Source organism: Tenebrio molitor, chromosome 1, assembly GCF_963966145.1.
Source record: "Tenebrio molitor chromosome 1, icTenMoli1.1, whole genome shotgun sequence".
Lineage (NCBI taxonomy): Eukaryota > Metazoa > Arthropoda > Insecta > Coleoptera > Tenebrionidae > Tenebrio > Tenebrio molitor.
Window position 1 is genome coordinate 29,667,801 of NC_091046.1, and position 24,140 is coordinate 29,691,940.

The window sequence follows — 24,140 nt, forward strand, 5'->3', positions numbered from 1 at the left end:
AATGCACGTGAGGATGCAAGAGAATATGCAATACGTTTTCCACGACGTTTGCCATAACGTATTTCTAAGGTTGATGGAGCGTGCTGGAGACACTGGGTCCTTGGTGCCTACATGACAAAAAATTGGTGGTCCCCCGCGAGAAGTTAGAACACCAGAGACTGAAGATGCTGTTCTTCAGTTCATTTATGATGACGGTAGAAGAAGTGAATTTGAAGAACTATATTTACCGCGAACCTCTCAATATTTTAGAAGAACTGAATTACCAAATTTACGAAACACTGGCTACTGTTATTCCTAATATGCTTAGAGTGGCAAGGGAAAATTTAATAAAACGAGCTCGCCTATTCCTTCAGATGAAAGGTGGTCATTTTAGACACTTGTAAATTACTATCCCTCCGCCACCCGGCGGCACGGCAATTTTGCCTAAGTACATACACTATTACGGATATTACTATCAAGTAATAGTGCAGTGCTTATCAACATAATTACCGGCGTCTCGCCTCCGCATTTTGACTTTGTTGTGTATTATGTTCTGTGTCAATGTTAAGGAATTTTCTCACGATATGACATGAGTATAATAATATACCTTTTTGAATTTCAACTACCAATGTGTTCCCTAAATCCAGAATTTTTAAATTTTTAAAAAGAGATTGCGGAACTATTCCCGTTGCTGAAATTATAAGTGGTAAAATAGAATTTTTTTCTAAACTCCAAAGATTTCTCATAGCAACGAAGAGCTCTAAATATTTATTAATTTTTGTGTTATATGTCTGTGTTATATTATGGGAATTTGGAACAGCTATATCTAAAAGATATGCTTGCTTTTGTTGTTTATTTAAAATAATAATGTCTGGTCTGTTATGCTGAATGTGAATGTCAGTTAAAACTGTGCGATCAAAATATAATTTGTAATTGTCATTTTCTAAACAACTTTCTGGTTTATAAATGTAATGTGGTTGTGTATCCTTTAATAAATTGAATTTAACAGCTAAATTCATGTGTATAATTTTTGCGAATATATCATGACGTTTTTTATATTCGCTTTGAGACAAAACGGTGCAAGAAGAAATGATGTGTTCAATGGTTTGCCCTTCAGTTCCGCAAATCCAACATCTATCGATGACCGATTTTAAACCGCATGTGTGTTTTTTATCATTTCTTGTATTGATAACACGATCTTGTATTGCAAATATAAAACCCTCAGTCTCAGGGTGAATATTTGATTTCTTAATCCATGCATGAGAAGCCTGAATATTAATTTCTGGTTGTTCCAGTTCTTTAAATCCTGCCTCTAGGGAACTCAGAAATTTTACCTTTGTAGCCAGATATTTTTCATCATGATTCATGAACATTATTATACATACACAATTTAATCATATACTTTTCGGGACTTTGGTGGGACTAGATTCTACATAGTTTGCCGCGATCTGCGTCAATTCTCAGGGCGCGGAATCTGTATCAGCTACCAGTTAACCGCTATAGGTATATAACAAAAATTATCAAAACGTGAACAGCAAACAATTACAACTTGCAGCTGTTTACTTTTTAACAGTGAACGGTTATCTTGCGTTATATTTTGATTTTGACTTCATGGCATCTGACATCTATGGTGATAGACCATAGAGGAAGCGGTTAAATATGGCAATAATTTCGTTATTTCGCTTTTTTAGAAGATTTTCTTTAATAGGGATAATTTAATTATTAGATATTTCGTGTTATTGATAAATAAATCGTGACAAATACTTCAAATGACCTTACATTTGACTGGGTCGAACCGCCTCTGAAATACTTCTACTCCGCTCAGAAAAAAAAAAAGAAACTTTAACCGTCTCTATGGAGACGGTCAAAGGCGCGATTTTCGACCGCCTCAAGATAATAGTTACTTTTTTACTTCGGTGTCACAATGAACATTTTGTGACACCGAAAACAGTTTCACAAAGACCAATTTTATAGCATCGTTTCTAGTGATAATTGAATGTGGGGTTGGTATTAATAGTAAATTTCAGTGATATCATTTGAACCTGAATCCACGTTTTGGATTAAAATCAACTATTAAGGGAGTAGATTATTATTATAACTATGTACATTTGGGAGACATTTTGAAATTTAATTTTAAATGAAATGACATTGCTTCGTCAATACCAACCGAATTCCATTAAAATAAAAACCACTAGATAATTATTTTATATTTAAAAAAATTAAATGAATGAAGCCGAAGTAGAAAAAATAGCATCTTAAAGTTTGTCTAAACATAAGTGAATTTTATGGTTTTAACATCTAAAGTACTTTATGAGGGATTTTAGGGTTGTTCACGACAAATCCATCACAACAGAATATTTAGCTACCCTGTCGTAAATTTTGCAACGCGTGCCTGTCTTTGTTAAACGAAAAGCTGCAGATTTGGTTATTGCCACTTTTACAACATCCCTCATAAACTACTTTAGTTGTTAAAACCATAAAATTCACTTATGTTTAGACAAACTTTACACTCGTTTCACAAGACATGTTGTCGAACTCGTTCCCTTAGAGCACTCCTCACTGCGTTCGTCGTGCTCTAAACCCTCTCGTTCGACAATAGACTTGTGCAACTCGTATAACAATATACCTACTACCGAGGCAAGCAAATGTCGAGGATGTCGCAGCCAAGGTGTACACAACATTTTATGTGCAACCGAAAATTTGTAATAATTATAAAATGAACAAGTAAAATTTCCTTCACTGTCAATAAATATCGAGCGATCAAATTAATTTATAATCGAATCATCAATGGATTTGAATCCGTATGTCTTTTGCAATTAATATGTCGAGATCTAACCTGTTTTCAAGCTGTGTTTATTAGAGCGTGGAGTAACGACATACGATTTCGGATTCATGGATTTGGGATAACTCGATTACAAATTAATTTCATCGCTCTTTATAATGTCGGTTAACAAGTCGGCATGTCGCTATAGAAATGACATAAATAAAACAATTCATTTTGAAAAAAAGTGTATTCATCCAGAGTAAAAGTATAAATTGTGCAGTGTTTAATTTAATACCTGAAAAATTTAGACGTCAGTATGAAAAATGTTACAGTGACTTTAGAGACTGGTGTAACAAGAAAAATGTGAAAACGGTGTCGGAAAATGAACCTATGACAGTTGCGGCAAAAAGGACGACGCAGGTAAACGGCAGGGTAGAGGGAGGATTAAGTTGACCGTGCAGATGGGCCAGAGAGTAATCCTCTTAAATTTGGCCAGATCTGACAACACCGATTTTGATACCATTAATTAGTGGTTGCGATAGGGTACTGTTTGGTACTGTAGCCGGTGGTTAGGACCAATAGCAAATAGCATTAAGAGAAAACAATTTTTTGTACTCATAGCCTTGAAAGCAACGCTTCCAACATCCAACGCTCGCTCCGAAACGAGTGCTTCCCGATCGACTCGAATGTAAAAATTGCAAAAAACACTGGCCCTTTGAGGCATTCAAAAAAAAATCTGTCTTGATAATAATAAAATTTAGTTCATAAAATACAACTTCCCTGGATTTTCCTCCATTAAAAAATTACGGTAAGATTTATAATCGTTGAAAATTGCTCCTACAAAATTCACAAATTATTGCAAAAATTGAAATTTCATGTGAAGCAATTGTTTCTAATAACCAAAGATCACTGCCTACTTGGTTTTATGTTCGTTTATGTTTAATGTATTAAAACAAAACATTTTAATTTAATTTTCGTACAAAAAATATTGTACGAACCACTTGCGTGAAGACCTCTTCCGTTCATTCGCGCATTAATTAAAGGCACTCGCTCCTTTGTCGCTCGTGCTTTAAAAAATGCGCTCATGCGGGAACATCGTCTTCCCGCACTTGGTTCGTAAATAACTATTTTTCCCTACCGGTTAGAAATGTAGGCTGTGGATACCTCATTTGAGGTGAGAAAATTCAACTTTCTCGCTAAGGTAAGAAAGTTAATCATGAAATGTTTATGGTAAAACTGTACCAAAATACAAATGTCAAAAGTGTTAAAAGTGAAATAAGTTATTGATAAATGAAAGCCAATTCAATAAAGCAAGTCGGTAGATCAATCATATAAACTGGAAAATAAACAGATAAGCTAGGTATAATACATTCATTTTAGTTTTAGACCAGAGTAGGCTATTTTAATTTTTTTAAATGTTGGTATCGGGGCTATGTCAAAATAACAAAATCAAAATCGTTCGAGCTGCCAGTGTCAAATTTGACTTTTTTTTCCGTGTTTTGTGTTCCAAATGCCGAAACGTCAATTTTATATCTGCTATGCCATACCTAACGCCCCCCAGCATGAACTCATAGCAAGGATTAGAGATACATACATATATTTGAAGTAAGTGCCTCACCTGTTTTATAATGATTATGTCCCAATTAATTCTTGATATAGATAGACAAACCGCGTTGACTATAATATCAAAAGAACACCCCGAACTGGAAACGTTACAGTGCAGCAACCGCGACAAGACAATCAGCAGGTTATTGAAGCGACAATTATATATAAATCAATTACAATAAACTTTTGAATGATTCACAAATCAGATAAGTTCCTTTTCAGTTAAAATAAATTGCCGTATTAAGGTAGGTAATTTATTTTTAAATTTGTGCAATATTTACATTTATCAATAAATACATTATTAAGTCCTGGAAACTATGTAATTAATTGGAAAATGATCATTCTTGGCTACATGCTCATGAATTTTGACAAGAAAGCCTAACCTCTAATATTTTACATGATGTATATTGTCATTCAGCCACAGTCTTATCATACAACTCGCCAAATTTCCAAAGCCTACTCTGGTCTAAAATAAAAGTGAATGCACTGTAGGTAAACACTGTTCAAAAATCAAAAAACCATTGTGGTGCAAATAACACACATTTTTCATGACATTTCCTATTCGTTATCACAGTGACAGATAAGTCATCTGCACCACAAGGGTTTTTTGATTTTTGAACAGCGTTTAGATTACTTTACCCTGTTCATATCAAATTTTCGAACAAACGTCAAATCTTCAAATGCCATGACAAGTTAATTAAACAAATAACCCAGCCTACTATTCAATTCTCAAAATTTTCGTTTTAATCAGGAATATAACCATCTTTTTTTGACTTTTTTCAACGAAGTTGTGCCGGTAGGGCAAAAAATAGTATTCAAACCTTGTTAAGAAAGTGCCCTTGCAGACCTTAGGCACTTACAAATCTCGCCTACGGCTCGGTTTATAATCTTTGCCTGCGATCCACAAGAAAGCACTTTCTTACCTTGGTTTGAAATATACTATTTCCCACCCTTATAAATCAAACCGATGTTACCAAAATTATTTGTTAGTGTTAGCAAAGATTTGCTAAAAAGCTTCTAGAAATAAGTGAGAACAGAGTCAATTGCGTTATGGATGTAATTATCCTTGGTAAACCCACAATCGGGTACAGACACTTGTAACCCCCAATAAAAATATCTCCGAATTTAGCCATCTGGGCTAGTTTCCAGGGCCGTATTCACCTTATGCAAAGCTTTATGTATGAAAACTAAGCAATTCAAAAGCTAATTTTAAACGCTATGGTTCTCATTTGAAAATCTAGTTTGCCCAATATTAAATGGCAAGTTGTTGATTGTGATTCAGGTAGCAGAGACTTACGGATTAGTGACCCTTGTGGGTGTGTGTGAGCATTAATTGGTGGAAAAAGATAATTAGGGCCTATGTTTTTTTGAATCAATAATAATCAATTTATTTCAGTTCAAAATTAACAATGTGCTAGCTGGATAAGGGCGCAGGCGAATTTCTCCGTGTGGTAAAAAATGTTAAGGTTTTGTAACGGGTAGTGAACGGCGGCGGAGTTGCCGAATTCCGTCCCGGAGTCGGTAAAAGTACCGAATTCCGTCCGGAGTAGGATTTAAAAAATCAAATTATACCTTCAAGTTGCGACCAATTTCTTTCCCCCTCCCTTTCAACATAGTGGGAGGACAGAAAAACTATACTCTCATGACGTGACTTTAATACGAAAAAATATTGGACATTACAGACTGACGAATTTGCCATGTCTTCCAAAGACTTTTGATCATTTTCACGATGCACTTAATGCTATGCCAATAGAAACAAATCAAAAAGAAATTTTTTTACGTGTCAATGATGCAATAAACAACATTGTATGTTTTGCTACCAAAACCAATTTAAAAACATTATGTCTCTGCCGATGGAACGTTTTACAGCTGTCCAAAGCCATTTGAACAATTATTTTATAATACAGGGATACCATAATAATATTTATATTCCATTAATTTTTGCTCTTTTACCGGATAAATCAGAGTCATCTTATTCTAAAATATGCATTTGGTTATCTTGTTGATAAATGTAAAGAATTACGCCTTAATTTTTCACCAAAAGTAATTCGTGTTGATTTTGAATATTCTATTCACTTAGGAATTAAAATGTTTTACTTAATACGAAAGTTGCAGGATGGCACTTCCACTTATAGTCCAATCAATAGGGAGTTTTACCTTGCAAAAGGTACAGAAAAGTTTATACTTGGCAGGTATCTTCTATCAGGCATATTATTAATATTGTTGAGTTTGCGACCTTGGGGGGTTGCCGCTATCTAAGTTATTATAGAAAATGTAGAGCATGCAATTCTCTACATTTTTTGTTCTTTATGTTTTTTTGTCAGGTCAATAGTTTCGTAGCTACAGCGTGTAGAAATCGAGAATTTCTTTTATTTTTGTACTTTTTATTCTTTTCCACACCACCACAGAGGTAGAGCAATAGGGTGCGTTTTATTTTACGTAGTGTCCCCGGTGGACATAGTCCACGATGCAGTAGAAGTTTACTGTTTTACTGTTTTTGATCTCTTTGTAACGTAGACGGACCCGAATGATCTGGATCGAACGGTATAGATGAGCTGAATTCATCAGAGTTTATGAATTCGGGAATTCCTCTTGAGAAGTTTTCTCTTATTCCTCAGGGTCATCATCATCATCATCATCAAGATCATCTGGCGTTTGCCAAAATAGAAATTCATTGATTTCAGGTATTTATTCGTCTTGATCTTCAGATTCTGGAACGTCTGTGATTATTTCATTATCCGTGCGAGATACGTATATATAACTACTTACAAAAAATGTAGAACATACAATTCTCTACAATTTTTGTTCTTTACGTTTTTTTTGTCAGATCAATAGTTTCGTAGTTACAGCCTGTAGAAATCGAGCATTTATTGTTTGTCCGTCTACGGGCATATCGGACTCCAACGTGTATACTAATGAAACATGTAAACGCCAAATGATCCTGATGATGATGATGATGACCCCGAGCAACAAGAGGAAAATTCTCAAGAGGAATTCTCGAATTCATAAACTCTGATGAATTCAGCTCATCTATACCGATCGATCCAGATTATTTGGATCCGTCCACGTTACAAAGAGATCAAAAAGAGTAAAACAGTAAACTTCTACTGCATCGTGGACTATGCCCACTGGGGACACCACGTCAAAAAAAAAAACGCACCTTATTGCTCTACCTCTGTGGTGGTGTGGAAAAGAATAAAAAGTACAAAAATAAAAGAAATTCTCGATTTCTACACGCTGTAACTACGAAACTATTGATCTGACAAAAAAACATAAATAACAAAAAATGTAGAGAATTGTACGCTCTACATTTTTTATAAGAACTTAGATAGACATATCTCGCACGGATAATGAAATAATCGCAGAAATGTGATTTTCCACCCCTATTCTCCAGTATGGCGGGGCGAGCAGCAACCCCCCAAGGTCGCAAACTCGGTAATATTAATAATATGCCTAACAGAAAATACCTGCCAAGTATAAACTTTTCTGTACCTTTTGCAAGGTGGAACCATTTTTATGTCTCTATTGACTGGACTATTAGGAGAAAGTTGCTCGAGAAAAATTCAGTAACTTGGGTTAAGCACCGTTTACAGCGACCATGGATCTGAATTAAGTAATTATTTAAAACCTTTCTTCGGGTTACCATTTTTGCCAGCCGATGAAATTAGTGATTGTTTTTCTTTCGATTTCATATCTAGTATGCCTGATAATCAAAAAATTTTCGAGTAGCATGTCGGGCTATAGTGTTTCTAAAACGATTTTGTTTGACGTATCATTTATTAAAATCGGATAAAAAATAAGGAAGTTATAGCACCAAAGATTTTTCATAATACACCCCATATAAATTTGTGGGCTGGTCTGTTAGGGAGTCCTGTTATGTAATTAGCTTACATGTCAGCTAATTTCCCTCTTTAAGTAGGACCTTGTGAATTTCTTGCTCGGTAAGCGCGAGACATTTTTGAACGCAGAACTTCCCAATTTACTTGAAGACATTCCACTTCTTTTTTGTGCTAACGGCTGATTTCAACACGACGGCGCACCACCACACATCAGTCGACAAGTTCGAGAAATTTTGGATCAACACTGGCCTGCGCGGTCCTATTGCCCTATTGCTACAGAAGAACAATTCAGGGGTCACGTTCAGGAACTTTTGCCACAATTACTCCTGAAATGGTTACGAATTTTAAACTGACTCTTTTGCGACTGGAACGGTTATGCTTCCAAATGAATGGTAGCCACTTTGGGTACTTCCTCTGATTGTATTTATTTTTCGTTTTGTAATCGCTTTTGGCTTGTGTTATACCTTGTATTCTCCTGTTTTTTACGATAAGCTCACGTGCATTAGAATAAACAAGGTTGTTTTCAGAACCACCATTTGTTGTTTTATTCAAAATAATAAAAATAGATTCATGTGATCGATGGCGAGTGTGACATCATAAATGACATCTGCCTTAACCTAACATGTTGATGTTGACACTTTGGCAGAAATGTCATTCTGACAGTGTGATAAATATACGCTTAGCAACCGATCCTATTCACATTAACACCTGGAGTTCCCTTTCTGGAATTGGTGGATCTTAGATGTCTCACAACTATGTTATGCAAGCCATTAATTTTTCTTCGTTTGCATTCTTGGAATTTATATTGTCGTCGGCATTGGTCAATTTTCTCTGGGGAGCGAGTTCTGGGACATTCTGTATATGGGCCGAATTTTGTTCTTCGAATTCTCGGACAATAGACAACTGTGAATCGTTCCAGCCAAAATTAAATAAAAATTTCAATACCTCCCATCCAAATTTATTTCAATATGAATGCACTTCTTGATCTGCAATTAGACATTTACATAACAATTCGTAGGTCAGGAGAGAAAATAAAAATATAAAATGTTAAAAGTGGGGATAAGCAAATAAGCTGATCATCGGACGGAATTAGTAGGGACCCAAAAAGAGGGATATGGTAAATTGTGCACACTGGTTACATTCAACATTCAGGAACCTGAAGGATCCCTTAAATTGCAGGTAAATTGCGCACACTTGGGCTTTAACACTGCGAAATAAATATACCAGACTTCGATAGAATAGCTATTTGTGTATTAAGAGCGCAAAGTGATACATTGTTGATTCTAGAAATCGACAATGTACATTTGCGCTCGCAACACACACAAGATTTTTCCTACAATCGCAACTATGACTACTACATATTATTTTATTTGGACCAAATCAATGTAATACCGAACGATCATTTAAAAAATAAATCGAGCTTGCTTTGGAGCCTATGCTATAGCATGGGTTGCCATAGGTAACACGCCAACTCGATTTATTTTTTAATTGATCGCACCGTACCTTCTTAAAATCAGAAACTAATTATTCACAATATTGATATTAAAAGTTGTCACGGTTCGAAAATTTCATCCCGTTCGTTTTTCGTTTTTTTGCGGATTTGGCCGGAGTAGAAGGCCCATGGGTTCCACTAATGCTTGGGGATGCACCATCGTTACTCGAACACCTCGAAAGTAACCTTAAAAGTAACGAATTCAGTGCTACTGCTACTCTCGCTCGCAGTTAGGCTGAGAGTAATCGCATGTTACCGCGACCGTTTTGTTTGTATCTTTTTCCTTCCCGATCCCTCATCCTCCCGTTCGCTTGTCGTTGTCGTTAATCCTTTCTACCTTGCCTTTTCTTTTGGTTTTCCTTGTCGGCTTTTCTTCGTTTTCTTTTCGTTTGGCCCCAGCTGAAGAGGCAGCTGGAATCGTGCCCTTATCCTCACAATTTCAGCGGGACGGTAGCTATATACCGTCGGGTTTGTCAGGTCGCGAACCTTGGCCCTTTGCCAGAAAAATTTCGCTCTTTCCTGTCTTCTTCTTTCTTCACGGCCTAGAGTTTATCGGAGTTGAGTAGGTCTTCTGAATGTACCGTTCACTTACCTTTCCCCTTTTTTTAAGACACCAACTCCATAAATTCCCTTCACCTTCTCGTCCCTAGACATTTTTTTCCTCCTTCTTTCACGGAACTCTCTTCATCTCCCGAAAGACCTGGAGATGGTCTCGATCGACGGTTCTCATCGATGATCGACGGCGTAGGCCTTTTGGTCCCTTTGTTTTGATTTTTCTAACCTATCTCGGTCCCGCTGTCGCGCGTCAAAAATTCGACCACGCACGCACCTGTCGGTTCTCGATATTCCTTCTGTCGACAACTGTTAAGGTCTGTTCTCCTTCACCGAGACTGGTTAGACTTTTTTGGGCAAGGTGATAAGTTCCCGTTTCGATGCCACTCTTCCTCTTTCGTAAGAGTACCGTGACTGGGTGAACTTCGTGTCAGCGTTTTTTTTGTGGATCGCACCGATTTTCCGGATTTTCACGAAGTCTCCTGTGCCCGTCAGAAGAGTTGCGTGGTTCTCCGTTCCGTGCTGGATAGCGTACCTTTTGGAACTCCAACTCTATCGGAATTTCCGGATCTTGGGAGTCACGGACTTTTTTGGCTTTTCGTCGCCCCAAAAAAAGACCTCACGCCGACTGAGGTCTTTTGAGCGGATCTTTTATTACGAGGACCTTTTGTTGGACCCGTTCCAGCGGATTCGTAGAGTTCCCTGTTTTTCTGGCGTTCTTTTTTTTTTCTCCACCGGAGTCAGCAGCGGCCTCAACGGCAGCAGGACCGCCGAGCGGCGAACCCCGCAGGACGCCGAAGGACGACGCAGGAGGCTCAGGTCAGATCGTTCCAGAATATCATATCGCACCTACAGGAACAGAGCCTCCATTTTGCTCGTGTCGGGTATCTCCGTCTCTCAAGGCCGCAGCAGTTTTTCGGCAGGGAGATAACGTCCCTTCTTTTGCTTCTTTACCGTCTCTCTCTGTCGCGTATTTTGTCTTGCGTATGTGTGTAATTTGGAATTCAAACTTTGTTTTGACAATATTATTTGTAAATCCGACGCCGGTAAATTTAGAGTTGCGCTTTAATTCGATACCGTTTGTTTTGCGGTCGCACCGAGCTTGTACAAGTATCGTCGGCGGCTCGCGGGAATTTCATTTTTAGTTCAGATTTATTTTGTGCGTTACCGGTCAGGACCGTTCATTGAATTTTTTTGTTTGTTTGTTGCAATTATATTTGGCTTTGGCCACATCGAACAATAATTTATTATTTTTTTTTACCAAAAATCAATTGTACAGTGGCGAGCACGGAATTTCGCACACATTGTACATTTCACTGGCATAATTTTATTAAAATGAGATACTGGCGGCAGTTTCATGACAGTTTAGGTGAAACATCAGTCATGATCACATATATCATGATTGATTATGATGACAATAAAGCTTAGACTAGATAGTTTTTTTAATGACCTACAAATTGGTGTGCGAAATTCCGTGCTCCCCACTGTACAAATTATTTTTTTAATCTTCACTTATTGTAAATATTTATTGTACCAGGGGATATAAGTTGATTAAATTTGTTAACTGGGACACGTGCGTTTCATTTCGGGTATCGGCCCCGGAGTATCACCGGATCCGGATACTCCCGAAGCATCAGTGCCGGAGGATCCTGGCGCCCTTTACTCTCTTGTCTTTCGGGTCTGGCTGATTCGTTCGCTTACACCGCCCAAGACTGAGCTACCGGCAACAATTGCCAACCGCCGACCCAAAATTCAAAAATTATCCTGGCAAAGTACAATAATTACGGTTTTTGAAAAGTAATTCATGCTCTAGAAGTGTGCATTCTGGTTCTTTTGCTGCACTTACAGTTTCGGGAGGTGTACACGAAAACGCTTCCTCAACAATTTCCCTTCCTTCTACAGGCTTTTGAGCAATGTTTTTTGTAAAAATACAAAGAACACCGACACAAACTGACACAACAATTCTTTCTGTTTATTCGTTGTCACTAGTTACAATAATCACTGGACATCTGATTTTAACAAAAAATTCAAAGAGCGAGCGTTTTGTACATTTTTTCGCGCGTGAGCGACAAAGTGACAGTCCTCGGAAAACGTCAACTTTGCGTTGTCAAATGCAAGCGCAAAGACCTACTTTCTACATCGATTGTAGGAAAAAATTATTGTGTCAGTTTTGCGTTACAGTTTTTATTCGAACATCTCCAGTGTGTCTTCCCACATTGCAAAGTTCTTCCTCTTCTAAATTTCACACCTTCAATTATCAATAACATTTTATTTCTTTCACTGAACATGCTTTGTACTTCTATTTTCACTAACAAATTAATAGCAAATAAATTCTTGTATTTTTACTGTGCATATAAAAGGTACCTACCGTAATTGTTGTGGGGATAGTAACTCTTATTTTTTCATTGGTTAAAGACTACCCCACTTATATATTTCATATTTGTAAAACTTGACTTGAAAATGATTAGTGTTAAGTTGTTTAGTCATTACAGCCTCAACCCCCGTGGTTTATCCCCTTATCTTTCCAAATCCCTTGGTTGCAGCTACCTGGTCAAAAGCCCTGAACAATTTTTACCATGTGCGCAATTTACCTGGGTCCCAAAAAGACCCGAGACGGAATTCCGATTTTTGTGGGTGGTAAATGGTAATTCGGTATCGGACCAAGTATCGGACGGAACTCGGTAGTAGCCTTCGGGTTAGGTTAGGTTGATTTCAATTAAGGTTACATTATCTGTCGGAAACGGTAACATCGTTGATAGCTTGAACCTTGAACGTATTTCGAGAATCGAGTTGAATCATAATTTGAGTATAAAATAAATGCCTCGGAAATTCCAACTTGAATATTTATAAAAACAAATATGCATAGTTATTTACACTACGAGAGAGGAAGGTAAGGTTTATTAATGCTATATGTACTCGTATAACATAGGCAGGTACTAATGGAAAACTGTATACATCCGTTCTCTATCCATAATTTTTTAATCAAATTCAATTAGACAACATTGTTTAAATATGAATGTCGGAACAATCATGTCATATTTCTGACAGGAAAAAATTTAAAATTGAGTTAGTTTATCCAACATGATAAAAATAAATTACAGCCACCCCTTATCCAAATTCATCGTGAATCATCCGTTGTAATACGGATTTCTTTTCCACTGCGATCCTATTATCATTTTTCCATTTTTACCATTTCTTAACAGCACGATCAATAATTGTTTTGAATTATGTACAGCTGATTACATTATTATCTTCCATTATACTTTTAATGTCCTACTTTGTTGTTATTGAACAATAATACCCAATTTTCTGATACGTAATAATACGTTACTATAAAGATAATCCCCTAGAGCGTTATCTTTAAATAACAGGCTCTAGGGCGTTTATAAGTTCTTTGTTGCCTAGTTACGACCAGGTTTAATGTATTTGCAAACAACTTTTTTTGTTCGACACTGTCAGAATTTGAGAATTTTCTCCTGTGTGAACGGATTTTGGTAAATTTGACAACTTGTCAAAACGAAACGTCAAGCTAATTTTAAAGATTTTTAGCGATTTGGAGCCTTTAAGGGGCTCGTCGAACAAAAAAACGTTGTATTCAACTCGTTCTTGTGTAATTTGGGCTTTTTTTGGCAATCGTGGACCTTTAAAACTTTCGTTTCACTCGAGCTTTAAACTGGTCCACTCATGCCAAAAAAGCCAAAATTACACACGAACCCGTTAAATAAATAACTATTGATTGATTGATATAAATTAATCAAATTAATTAATCAAAAACACACGACTAGTCGGACATTAAACGTTGAAGGCATCATGCGTGCTATAATGATAGTTTTTGGTCGGCGTGCACCCCTCGGGTCAGAGGCCCTCGAGTTTCACTCTGTCGATCTCGCGCATTATCAACCTTATAACACCCTTGATACCTTAATATAATAACTATTATTGACTGTGATAGTGCTCACCTATAAATTTAATAAACCACAGCTACCCCCGCGCAGTGGAACTTTTTTGTGAAACTTTCACAGCGTCCTAGTTGAAAGCAATGAAGTCTCTCTTTTTTTTTGAACGCTCGAAATGTATGCACACCAAAAGTCTGGAATAATTAAAATGTTTCCTTGAGCTTTCAGAAAAAAACTCGAGTAAGTCAACTTTTCTACTATATTCGAAACAATAGTTCAAATTTTAAGGATTCTGTCTTGTTTTTAAGGAATATAAAATTCGGTTTCGGTTAAAAAATTCACCTTCGAAAAACAACTATTTATTTAAGGATTGCGCCCAGTTTTTATCGTATATTAAAAAACATTTCAAGACATTTCGACCTATGTTTAAAGTATTTTTTAAAAGTTAATTTTTTTAGGATTGTGTCCAGTTTTTAAGGTGTATTAAAAAAGTTAAAATGTCAAGGCATTTCGGCCTATTGTAAGGTGTATTCAAAAAATTTAAAATTTGCCTTCGGCTCATGAACTGTGGTGAATTTCAAGGCATTGCGACCTATTTGCATTAAAAAATAACAAAATTATTCAATTACCAGCTAATAAATAGGGTTCATTCCTTATCAATTTAGAGTTAAAGAGAAAACAAATAGATGTCAATGTGAAATATAAAGCTACACTGATCGCCAAAAAAGCAGAGCACCCAGAAGGGATGATCGTACGAACTTAAAATTTTGGTGACAATTTGAGGTTGGATAAGACAATGAATGATAACAATTTCTGTACTTATGAAAGATGTTAAAAAATTGAACCACCATCAAAACTGATCCTTGGGCACAATATTGCACTGAGCAAACCTACGCCAGTCCCACGTTATACTCTTTGCCGGCCATCAGGAAATCTGAGGCAAAATCTTGACTCCTCAGTGAAAAGAATTCGACCCCATTCTTCAATTCTCCGGTTTTGAAGTTCGAAGAGAAGCCTCGCTACTCGATGTTCCCTGATCAATAGTGAGCCATCTGCTGGTCTTCTTGCACTTAAACCGTGTTCCTCCAAGCTACTCCTTACGGTTCGTTCACTTACTGCAACACACCGTACCTCCTGCAGTTCGTTCCGTGTCTAACTGCAGTAGTGTCTCTGTTTCTCAGGATTGTTAAAGTACGAAAGTGATCGTCCCGAACAGTTGTAGACTTTGTTCTGTCTGATCCAACTCTTCTGGTATAGCCTTTGGTTTCTCGAAACCGTTTGACAGCTCTTTGGATACTACATCTTGAAACACTAAGAACGCGAGCTACGTAATACTGCGACCGTCCATCTTGAATTAAACCAATAGCTCTGGCAGTATCGAATGGAGTTAAAACCATACCTATTTTATTTTTACGAATGCCAATTTAATTGTTGTCCAGACGGTTGCGAACAGTGCTGCAGAAAGAGTGGAAAAAATACGAAATAACAATATGTAGAAAATCCTCAAAAACTATTTAAATTCAATCAAACTTGGGGCCAGTTTACAGAAGCGAAATTAAATTAATCGTAATAAAATACGAGATTAACTGAACACGTAATAAGATTGAACCAATCGAAGTTTCGGATTCATGGGTTAATCGCGCATTAAAATTTAATTCGAAGTAAATATTTAATTCTGATTCTATAAACTGGCCCTTGGAGTATAAACATTTTTAGCTTGTCTTAAATGAAAAAGTAGTTTACCACTGTTTACACTTGATATGCCAAATATACAGGGTTATTCATGAGAGGGGTATTTCTGAATTTCTTTTTACCACAACCCATTATACACATTGCAACCATATCTTGATTTCAAATTTTGAAAATAATTATAACTGAATCCACTACGGCTCTTAGTCCTGTCTCTTTGACGTTAAAGCAAAAAATCTTTTTGACAATTAGAAAAATTTGTTTTTACAATAACGACGAAAAGACTGTTATGATCCTCATTTATGGAGAGCGTAGAAGGAATTGTGTCGCCGCTGCGGATGTTTCCAAGCCGATGGTAGACACTTCGAACACCTTTTACATTAACTTAATTTGTTAATTTATTTGTTGAATTTTGATTAAATGCAGGTTATCTGCCAATCTGACATTTCTCACAAATCTATCCAACTTTGATTTTTAATTTAAAAGAAATAACACATTTGATTTAGTAGTCACTGCCATTGTATTGTTGGTTGCGGCAAAATAAAAATTCAGAAGTACCCGTACGTACCCTCTACGGAAGTACCCCTCTCGTGAATAACCCTGTAATAGTACAACGCATATTTAAACGTATTAATTAGCCCGAGTGGAACACAACGGCTAATTACCTTTTGGATGTGCATGAGAATAAAATTTCCGGATATTAATCAATGCACGAGGGCATATTCGGTAAGAAAGTCGCAACGACACGGACATTATGGTTCTTAAATTATAAATTTCTGACAAAAAAAATCAAGTTGTATAACAAAATTATCTTTGACAACGGAAAAAAAATTGAGATTTTTAATAAATAAATGATTTTGATTGGCTGAAAAAATTTCCACTTATTAATCTCATGTTGGATTAGCTAGGTGCAAAAAATTTCCAGGAAATCTCTATACATATTGTTATAGAAACGACACCGAATTCTGTTTTTCTATTGGATATTTTTAAGTGTCGTGCGATTTTCACTTATAATATCCCTAGTGCATTGATTATTTCCGGAAATTTTTTCTAAAACGTATTAATTAACACGAGGGCTAATTACGTTTTGGAAATGCATGAGAATAAAATTTCCGGATATTAATCAATGCACGAGGGCATATTCGGTAAGAAAATCGCAACGACACGGACATTATGCTTCTTAAATTATAAATTTTTAAATCGTACGACACTCATTAAAGACCAATAGAAAAATTAGTTCACGAGCCATAACCAAGACAACAACAAAATAAATTATTTTGATTGGCTGAAAAAATTTCCACTTATTAATCACAGTTAGGTTGGTCTACCTACAAAAAATTTCCAAGAAAATTTTTTGTTGCCATGGTTATGACTCGTGAACTAATTTTTCTATTGGTCATTAATGAGTGTCGTACGATTTTCCAACAAAACCTTAAATACAAAAGTTGTAAAGTAAAAAAAATTTACCTAAATTCTTCTAAAATTATATTCTAACACCTTCTGGTTCTGTTAGACAAGAAAAATTAAATATTAAAAATCTATCGATAAAATATTAAAGTGTCCAGAAAGTTCTGAGCGTTTTTTAGAAAAACAGATAAAAATAAATAAATACAGAGTGTCTATAAAAGAACATATATCAAGAGTGCTGTGGAACTTGAATATATTTGATTTTTGCCGCTTTGTAGCATATTGTGGTACCAAATAGAAAAACAGAGGTTATGTAACTTCATTAATGACAGGTTCTTTGATTTTTACAATAAAAGCAATTAAACGCCTTCGTGAGGCAGCAATCCATACTCCAACCTTTATAGGATGCAATCAGGTTTCTACAAATGCATGTGGATTTTCTGAACTCCATATTCTATAGTTTTGTGCTTCGTCAAAAAAAACTGATGTGTAATAATAATCTGCAAGCAAAGTTAAAAAATTAAATTGTTTAATTCAAATTCATTATTAGGAACCTGTCATCATTCAAATTGTTCAAAAACCAATTGCAGTATTCTAAGCGCCTCTCAAAATCACCTGGTCGAAGTTCTTGAAGTGTTGTGATTTTGTGTGAATAGAAGTTCAGGTTTTTTCCAGCGGTACATCAGCCTGAAGTGATAACTTCCTGAGGGATTTTTTTGAGCTTTGTTCCATTCGTTGGAGTAAATCTTCAACAATCTCTTCATTCATTGGTGCTCTTCCTACACTTTTACCTTTTTCAACAGATGCCACAAATCTATCCACAATCCTTCTAATATGTGGAATTAATTTGCTTCCACAATGTTGTCATTTGGAAATTTTGCGAAAAATTGTTCCTTGCAAGCGTCTATAGAATAAACCCACTCTCCATTCTGCAGGGTACCATTTCGGTAATACGACATCACAATGAAGGTGTTTTGCTCAAGCGATAAAACCATTGCGGTTCACTAAAAAGATTGCTTATTCCTTACTGTAAACATACGAAAATAAATGTCTTACCTTCGCTATTTCCTAAGTTATTTTTGGTATTCACAGTTCACCAGGGCCGGCGGAAGGGCCGGGGCGCCGAGTTTAAGGGGCACCAAAAAGTGAAATCGTGCTTTTAATGAGTAACGAAAAATTGAAATCGTTCTATGGTTAACATTTAGTCGATGACTGAAAAGGGCGACACTTCCAATATAACCAAGCCGGCAGGCCAGATTTCCGTCTTTTTTAGCCAGTTTATTACTGAAAATGTACAGATGGATTTAGTTTACGATGGTGATGCTATAGAAGCCGTCGGCAGGCCAGATTTAGGTCTTTTTACCGTTAGATTTGCATTGAATGTTGTTGGGGAATATTATGTGAACGGTCAGCGGAGTCAAATTGGCGCCCTCTGGATTGACGCCCGCCTGTAATGTAGGCCTTATCTGTATAATCATTATATCTATTATCCTGTTGTATCAGTTAAAAAAAAGGTTATTGAAGCTGTTAACGGAAATGCTCTTTAGCTTGTCTGTTTATGAATCGCCGATTGCTGCCAAGACCGACAATTCCGACAAAGTGAAAATTTACCACTTTTTTTCATCTGGAGAAAGGGCGAAACTTAAAATATACCGCCACCTTATGTACGAGTTTGGTTATAGTAGTTTATTTGACGAGTTTGTGTGAAATTGGGCTTTTTTTGGTACGCGCAGGCCATTTTAAAACGCAAGTGAAACGAGCGTTTTAAAGGCCCACGAGTGCCAAAAAAAGGCCCAATTTACACACGAACGAGATGAATTCAACGTTTTTTTGTTCGACGAGCCCCTTAAAGGCTCCAAATCGCTTAAAACCTTTAAAATTAGCTTGACGTTTCGTTTTGACAAGTTGTGACATTTATCAAAATCCGTTCACATAGGAGAAAATTCTCAAATTCTGACAGTGTCGAACAAAAAATACAATTTTAACATTGTTTTAAATCTGTTATTATTATTATTATTATTATTATTATTATTAAGATGACGAACCTGAGCAGGTAAAAATGCAACCCAAAATACATTTTACAAAGCATTCATTGTGTTTTAGTATTTAAAAATTTAATCAGGAATCCAAGTAGGTATTCTACTGGTTTAAAAGGTCTATCTGTCATTGTATTTTTCCTTCATATTTAGCATTATTTTGAAAATGTTTTCGAACAATGACAGAACCGACATGATCTTATTTACCCATTACTTTTGTGATTTTAATTGCTTATTATTGTTATTAAATCATATTTTATTGAAAGAGGTGTTATTCTGTCAGACCTTGACATTCATTAGGCTGACCGTTAAAAGCTTAATAGGGATCGAGATAGCTTTATTAATTGTATTTTGGGTTGCATTTTTACCTGAGGCTCGTCATCTTACGTGAATAGTTCTGTATAATTATGTACAGTTAGTATTTTGTTTTGTACAAATAAAATTGCACTGTAAAATTTATTTGTACTTTTTTTACCCAGATCATATTCTCAAGTGTGAGTAAGGGGGGGCGCCAAAATAGGTACTTGCCCGGCCTATATATTTTTCTTCCGCCGGCCCTGCAGTTCACACTTATGCGGAAAAACGTTTTACTTTTGATAAAGACTGTTGAAGAAAATCACAAGCAAAACAACTAAGACGCCGAACTCACAAACTGACGCTAAGATTTAAATATTAATAATTTGACATTTGTCATTTGACATCTAATTTGCCAGCTTCAACGACTCGACATACAGCGTGATCAACAATGACTGAGTCTGTTGGCAATGAAACAATTGAAAATACTGGTGATTTTTGTCTAGTAATTGGCACTGACCACGCACTGACCGGATTTTTTAACTTGAGATGACATTAAAAACATTCTTGGTAATGCAGGTTATGTTTATACTATTACAAAAATTAACCTTCGTCGGTAAATTTTAAATTTGCCAAATTTCATTGTTACCAACAGACTCAGTCATTCTTGATCACTCCGTAGTTCGGCCAAAAAAAATATAGAGCCGGACAATTCCACAGGACTCTTGATATATGTTCTTTTATAGACACTTTGTATCTATTAGGTACTTAAACTACTTAAACAACAAGTAAACTAAATATTCGCCGTTATTGTCAATGACTTCCAACCATCTTTGTCCCAAAAGCTCAATTCCACGACGATAGAAGATGGGCTCTTTCGTCCCGAACTATTCTTATCTTTAAGACCTTCTTCCCCATTCACAAATTTCGCACACCATCGCCGACAAGTAGCCCTTTTTACCGTCCCCGAACCTTCAATTCTACATATATTTCTTGTGGCTGCTGCCGCTGAATGTCCACATTTAAATTCATGTTAACATCAGCACCTCTTCGCCTCGTCGCAGAGGACCGACCGACGTCTCAACACCAGAGGACAACTGATGGCCCAGCGCGAGCGTCGATCAGAGACCGCGATACAAAAACAAAAAAAAAAGGGAAAAAAGGATTTACATAGACATTAAAAAAACAATTTATTATTAGTGATAGTTTCTGTTCAAATATATGAAATAGTAAACTCTGTCCACTCATAGATTGCTTGACATAAATGTTACTAAAAATGTTCACTCTACGCTACAACAAATAGATCCGGCGCGAAATTTTAAAAAATGGAAAGAGCAGGTTTACACGTGATGTTTTATTATTATTCTGCATGTTTGCACTTAGGAAAGACGAAAGACGAAAGAAAACTTCACTATAGTAGGAGTAATATATTAGGTTTTATTAATACAAGGTATTCCACGAGTAATAATGTGCCCGACGGAATGAAATTAAAATATCCAGCTTTTTTCGGAAATGGCTAAACACAAGCAAGAGATTATTTAATATGTATGTACTCCTATTTCATGCATGAACAAAAATGACCTCTGTATCATTTTCGATGTTTGTAATTAGATTCTTGAGGCACGAACTCACTTCACAAATTTAAAAAAATCAACAAAAAAATCGAAACGGAACAGATCAAAACAGCAACACGATCAAAACTAATAACTTTTAAAACCAGAGAATCGCGAAACAAAGCTCTAAAGATGAAAAATCGCAAATCTAAATGCTTAAACCACTTTGACAGAACTGACAATTTCAAATTTGAAATGTCATATAATTTATTTTTTTGTTCGACACTGTCAGAATTTGAGAATTTTCTCCTATGTGAACGGATTTTGATAAATGTCACAACTTGTCAAAATGAAACGTCAAGCTAATTTTAAAGGTTTTAAGCGATTTGGAGCCTTTAAGGGGCTCGTCGAACAAAAAAACGTTGTATTCAACTCGTTCGTGTGTAAATTGGGCCTTTTTGGCACGCGTGGGCCATTTTAAAACGCGAGTGAAACGAGTGAAACGTCAAATAAACTACTATTTCGCGTGGGTTTCATAACAACCAATGAGAATCAGTGGCGCGAATGCTTCAAGATATTACCAACACAATCTATGATACTTTTTTATCTTAATATTTTTAATGTTATGGTTTGGGGATTTTGTTATCTAAGGATATTTAAAAAAATGCATTCTATCAGTGGACGTAGAAGAGAGAACAAAAGCGAATTCCAAAAGGAAGTTAAACAGTTTTTAACATCAGAAGTGGGATTGTGCCCTTCGTCTAAATTAGTCTGCTTTCAGCCGACGTCATGCCGAAAGCCAAGAGAAAGAGTAATCCAGAAGCTCCCACTGGAAATCTAAAAGGGGACCAGACGCAACAAGGAGAAGTTGATAGGGAGGAACCAGACCCTCCGACTCCTAAGACGAAGAGTGCACCTTGGCAAGAAACTCTCCTCACGCTAATAGCAAATCAACAGGAACAAATTGCGTTGTTGCGAAAATCCAATACGGCAGAGCCAACGCCCAGCACGTCCGCCGATGGCACTCTAACTGCTCAGGCGTCAACACTAACGCCACCAACTTCACTTACCACATGGGCATCATTTCGCCTATCGGACTTCGATCCCGACAAAAGCAATTTTACCATCGAAGAGTGGTTAGAAGATGCTTCAAAACTAAAAGGAGAGCTAGGCGTCAGCGACGTCGTCATTATAGCAAAAGCAGGAGAGGCGCTGAGTGGCAGAGGATATCGCTATTACTGCGACTGGCGCCCTGTACGACGAGGTTGGGAAAATTTTTGTAAGGACTTGATTGTCGCTTTCCCAGATCGCGAAACACCAGGTGTCCGTGCTTTTACGGCGGCTACTTTGAGAAGTAAAGACTGTGAATCGTTCAGCGACTACGGAAACCAGAAGCTTCGCTGCATTCATCGTTTTTGTGGTGCGCTACCGTGGGTGACTATACTGAGTATGATCGAATATGGCCTTGACCATGGAGAAGCCCAAGCCTCCATCAGGATCCGACAGCCAGGAGATGAGCGAGAACTCCTGAAATTACTCTCCGAAATTGATGGACGCAGACACAAACATCAAGCTGTGGTTGGCTCGCGTTCTTTTGACACGGTGGGAACAAAAAGCGCGGCGCGTTCAACAGCCCAGCGGCCGGGTAGGTCAGGCCCCTTTTTATTTCGCGGAAAGTGCTCTGATTGTGGTCGGGTTGGTCATCGTCACGAAGACTGTCGCGTACCGCAGACAACTAAAAAACCCGTAGAAGCGGAAAAGCCAGAGAAGCCAACCGAGTCAAAGGTGCCCACCTGTACGTATTGCAAAAAAGTACTGAAAGTACCTGTTTCTTTAAACACACAAGGCCGAAGAAAATGTGACTAATCCGCAAAAGACGTACGTTAAACACCACACCGATCGCTACCGCGTTATGTAACCACCAAGCTGTTTCTTTGACTTACATCATCGATAGTGGCGCCGATATCTCAGTTATAGGTAGAAGCACAGCGGAAAAACTACAAGTACCCATGTCGTCTACCTCGCGAGTTATTTCTGGACTCGGGACAGAAACTGTACCCGCGATCGGCACTTGCAAGATTGTTGTTGTTTTACCGAACGTTATTAGTATTGATGTTTTGTTTACAGTTGTTCCGGACAATGTTATGCCTTCCAATCTAGCTGGGATTATTGGTTGGGATGTGATTAGTAGGCCAAATGTAAAAATCAAAAAAGGAACTGACGGCCTCGAACTTCATCATGACCTATCCAACACTGGGAATGTTCTTACTATCGAGGAAACTGGTGCTTTTAATGACTTACAAGTAACAAGGCTGGCCGAACGGGACCTAGCACGACTGAAGCAACTCCTGATCGAGACGCGAAAGGCAACTCCAGAACATATCACGACGATCACACTGTAAGATGATATTCCGGTAGCGTACCGACCCAGACGATTAGCCCATGCAGAAAGAACCCAAGTCAAAGAGATTGTGGCCGACCTATTGGAAAAGGGAATCATACGCGAGGGCCAGTCGGCATACGCCAGTCCAATTGTCCTGGTAAGGAAGAAAAATGGTGAAGCTCGATTATGTGTGGACTATCGCGACGTAAACAAAAAGACTGTAAGGGAAAGATACCCGTTACCCCTCATCCGTGACCTGCTCGACTCTCTACGCACGGGCGGTACTTCACAACACTCGACATGAAATCCGGGTTTCACTAGATAGAAATAGACGAGGGCTCAAAGCACATTACCGCTTTCATCACCCCGGATGGCTTGTAGAGACCATTTCATCTAAGAAGTACATGATGACTCATCGAAATCTGACCGTACGACGCTAGTCAGCTGATGATCAGTGCCGTAGAAACATTCGATTAGCTGAGGAGTCACTATAGTTCAATTAATTTATATGATTGAAATTCTAACAAATCAATAATTGAACAATGAATACCATAGAACGATACACAGCGAAAGGAATAACAAAAACAAAACACTTTTGAACGCTAACGGGGTTAAATTAGAAATAACAGTGAGCGCATGGATTCCACGTGG

General features: G+C 37.2%; 1 pseudogene; it reads left to right on the forward strand.

Annotated features, from left to right (window-relative positions):
- The first annotated feature begins 21,895 nt into the window (after positions 1–21,895).
- Positions 21,896–23,508, forward strand: LOC138125047 (uncharacterized; annotated as a pseudogene).
- Positions 23,509–24,140: the final 632 nt, after the last annotated feature.